General features: G+C 39.4%; 1 non-coding gene across 1 annotated transcript; it reads left to right on the top strand.

The window, feature by feature from the left end:
• The first annotated feature begins 201 nt into the window (after window positions 1-201).
• LOC129651860 (U6 spliceosomal RNA) lies at window positions 202-308 on the top strand. Its single transcript, XR_008714367.1, has one exon. It is a non-coding gene; the product is annotated as a U6 spliceosomal RNA (small nuclear RNA).
• Window positions 309-4,558: the final 4,250 nt, after the last annotated feature.

Below are 4,558 nucleotides of genomic sequence, written 5' to 3'. Positions count from 1 at the left end.
GTCTTCACTCCTATCATCCTAAATGCAACTAGTTTTCCTAATTGGTTTTGCCATAGTTTAATTTTGCTTCTTCTAGATTTTCACATCAGTGAGATTAGACATTATTTACTCTTTTGTGTGAAGCTTCTTTTGCACTAAGTTTTTGAGATTCATCTGTGTCATTACATAGTTAAGAGGCATACAGTAATTAAGATCCCTGTAGTGCTCACTTCAGCAGCACATATACTAAAACTGGAATGACACAGAGAATATTAGCATGTCCCCCGCACAAGGATGACATGCAAATTTGTGAACCATTCCATTTTTTTGTGTATACCTATGGCCGATTCATGTTGAGGTTTGACAGAAGACAACAAAGTTCTGTAAAGCAATTATCCTTCAATAAAAAAGTAAATTTAAAAAAAAGATTCCTATAGTAAAAGTCTGTAATTTGTTCTTTCTCTTTTATGTTTTTTTAAAAAGAATCTGAGATATGATTAATATAACATAAATTTACCCCTTTAAAGTTTACAAATTAGTGGTTGTTAGTATATTCACAAGATTGTGTAACCATTACCACTATCTAATTCCAGAAAATTTCATCACCACCAAGAGAAATCCCATACACATTGGCAGTTACTCCTCAGTCCTTCTTTTTGTCCCAGTTCCAGTTCCAGTTCAGTCACTCAGTCATGTCCGACTCTTTGTGACCCCGTTAACCGCAGCATGCCAGGCCTCCCCGTCCATCACCAACTGCCAGAGTTCACCCAAACCCATGTCCATTGAGTCGGTGATGCCATCCAACCATCTCATCCTCTGTCGTCCCCTTCTCCTCCTGCCCTCAATCTTTCCCAGCATCAGAGTCTTTTCAAATGAGTCAGCTCTTTGCATCAGGTGGCCAAAGTATTGGAGTTTCAGCTTCAACATCAGTCCTTCCAATGAACACCCAGGACTGATCTCCTTGAGGATGGACTGGTTGGATCTCCTTGCAGTCCAAGGGACTCTCAAGAGTCTTCTCCAACACCACAGTTCAAAAGCATCAGTTCTTCGGCACTCAGCTTTCTTTATAGTCCAACTCTCACATCCATACATGACCACTGGAAAAACCATAGCCTTGACTAGACGGGCCTTTGTTGACAAAGTAATGTCTCTGCTTTTCAATATGCTGTCTAGGTTGATCATAACTTCCTTCCAAGGGGTAAGCATTTTTTAATCTTTTCTTCTCAGCCTCTGGCAATCATTATTTTACTTTATATCTCTATGGATTTGCCTATTCTGGACATTTTGTATCATATCCTCTATTATGAAGTTATCACAGTGTTTTTTTTTTGTTTTTTTTTTTTCTCCTCCATCCTCCTATTGATAAAAACCTGGGCCATTCCCAGTTTGGGGCTATTTTGACTACATCTTCTTTGAATATTCATGTAAAGGTATTTTTTTTGGCATATGATTTTATTTTCTTAGGCCAATGCCTACAATTAGGATTACTGGTGGATAGTATTGTTATATGTTTAGTTCTATAAGAAACTGCAACAAGTATTTCCAAAGCAGTCATACCATTTTACATTTCCATGAATATTGTATGAGAGTTCTGGTTGCTCTACATGCTCAGCCATCTGGTGCTGTCAATTCTTTTTTTTTTTTTTTTTTTTAATTTGGGCTATTCTGATGGGTACAACAATATTTAAGAGGCAGATAGAAGTTAAGATTCCTTTAGTATGAGGAGCTTGGACGGGAATGTCTCCACAGAGCTCAGAGCTTCTGGGGTTCCAAACCAAGTTATACGCACACTTGTGTTAGCTTTATATTGCTGCCATTAAAAGAGAAAAACAAAACAAAACAAAAAACTACCACACACAGTGAAGTAAAACAACACATATTTATTATCTCACTGTTTTCTAGGCCAGAAACCTGGGTTCACTCAGCTGTTCCTCTGTCTTCAGTCTCATAATACTGAAATCAACCTGCCAGCTGTCTTGGGCTCTCAACAGGAGGCTCCAAGGAAGAATTCATTTAGGTTGTTGGCAGAGTCCACGATCCATAAGGTCGTAGAACAAAAGTCCCTATTTCCTTCATGGCTGTTAGCTGGAGGCCACTCTGAGTTCTTCAGGGCCCCTTTTTAGCCCTCATACCTGCCCCCTCCATCACAGAAGCCAGCTGTTGGGGATTATACTCACACTTGCAATCGCCCTGACTTCCCTTCTACCACAACTCCTCTGCTTCTACCTGGAAAATCCAGCCAGGATAAATCAGGATAATCTTCCTATTTTAATATATGTAACCTCGATCACGTCTACAGAGCCTGTTTTGACATGTAATCTAACATGTTCTCATGACTCAGGGATTAGGACACGGACGTCTATGCGGGACAATTATTCTTCAACCACAGCTCCTTTAAGTGACAAATGCCCAGACCTCTGGCAGATGACAAGCTTTGGGGTCTGAGGTTCCACCTTCCACACTATTACAGCTTTTCCCCCCTCTGTCAACATTTTGTCGACTCTGATTAAATGCTTCTGGTATTTTATATAACCCAATCAAGAACAGCTTAATATGGACTATTTCAGTTTCACTTGGTAGTTTTAAGAGTGTTCATAGCATTGGTGTAAGAATTCAATGAGATAATTTTTTTTTTTTTGGTTCCCAAAGGAATTTATTTTATGTTTATTTTTATACAAGGAGCAAAAATAACATATTAAGTATCATTAAGAACATTTTTCAAAGACTCTGAACTTCCAAGTCAGCAATAGAGAGAGAGAAAGAGAGAAGGAAGGTTTCAGTGTGAATTGCTAGGCAGCATATATACGTGTTTTTAAGGCATCTTATTGTTGGCAGCATTTTCCGTGAGCACCCTATGAAACGTGTTGTTTAACCCCTAAAGCAATCTTGTTCATTATCCACAAAGGATATGAAATGCTTGTGCTGGCAGTCACTTTCTATAAATAATTGGTTTTTGAGCTATTTAAAGAATACCCTCAAGACTCACAGTGCCTTGTTGGATTTTTTTCCATGACACAGTCGTTATTTAAAATGAATAAGAGAGAATGTCTTTTTTTAATTTCAATTTTTGTTAGGGTATAGTTGCTTTACAATGTTGTATTAGCTTCTCCTATACAGCAAAGTGAAGCAGCTATACTTATACATATATCCCCTCTTTTTTTGGATTTCCTTTCCATGTAGGTCCCCACAGCTAATCAATGCAAGGAAAAGCATGTGGAATAGTGCTTGCCAGAAAGTAACTGCTAAAGAAACTTCACGTGGGCCAGCCACATCACTGTTCTTCCTCAAGCCTCTATTTTCTCTTAATTATGATGCTTATGTTGACTAGTCTTTGCTTTCCCATCTGCTCTCTGACCTGAGAGGCAGACCTCTACATGATAGATCAGTGATGATCTATCTACATGATAGATCAGTGGGCAACATCTGCCCACTGATGTTCAGTTAGATTTGGCCCCCGGGAGGAACAGGTGAGAGATTGAAGGGAGAGAGATGACTGAGAGTGGCATTTTATTCTTCTGCTCCTTGTTAGGTCACATACAAGCAGTGACTGGTCATTCATCCAAAGCCCACCACCACTTTCAGAGCTCATGAACCACAACCATAGGCCGATCTCTCTAGACTCTAATAACACTGTTCCTTTTACTCTTCCCATCAGGCTAAGGATGCTAGTAGCTTCCATTATTGCTTGTCTCGTGTGCTGCACCATCTCTTGTTGATTTCCCTGGCCATGATCACGCCTTCATAAATCATCTCTTCATTAACCTCTCCTAAATTATCCTTCTTATTGTACCAAGTTACTCTATCTACATACTCATCCATGTGGTGTTGTCATTTTTTTTTTCTAATTTGAGCTATTCTGATGGGTCCAGCAATATTTAACAGGTATGAAGTAGCAGAGCTCCCTGTAGAATGAGAAGAGGAAAAATGGAAATGTACTGGAACAGTTCTGTAGACCCTTATCTATTTGCTGTTGCTAAGTCACTTCAGTCATGTCCGACTCTGTGCAACCCCATAGACAACAACCCACGAGGCTCCCCCGTCCCTGGGATTCTCCAAGCAAGAACACTGGAGTGGGTTGCCATTTCCTTCTCCAGTGCATGAGAGTGAAAAGTGAAAGTGCAGGTGCTCAGTCATGTCCAACTCTTAGCGACCCCATGGACTACAGCCTACCAGGCTCCTCCGTCCATGGGATTTTCCAGGCAAGAGTACTGGAGTGGGGTGCCATCACCTTCTCCCCCTTATCTATTTAGAATGTTGTAATTCCTTGGTTCTCAGGATGCATGAACTCTTCACAATTTTAATTTTATTGAGTGGTTAGTTTTGGTAGAAAAGTTGAAGAATGTGAAGTAAACACACATCAAGTCTTTGAGAGTCTCACTCTTTCAATGATTCATTCAAAAATATTTAATTGCGAACATGTCTAGGAGAGATGAATGTCTTATCCTTCTTATGTCTTCTTATCACCTTTAAAACAATCAATTTCCTTTTTCTCTGAAATATTATGTCAAGGAAGAGGGGGCATACAATGAATATTTATTATCTGTTGAGTGATTTAAACACATCTCTTCAACAATCCTTC

Source organism: Bubalus kerabau, chromosome 4 (genome assembly GCF_029407905.1).
Source record: "Bubalus kerabau isolate K-KA32 ecotype Philippines breed swamp buffalo chromosome 4, PCC_UOA_SB_1v2, whole genome shotgun sequence".
Taxonomy (NCBI): domain Eukaryota; kingdom Metazoa; phylum Chordata; class Mammalia; order Artiodactyla; family Bovidae; genus Bubalus; species Bubalus kerabau.
The sequence above is the reverse complement of the archived record's forward strand: the minus strand, read 5'-3'. Positions and strand labels throughout refer to the sequence as shown.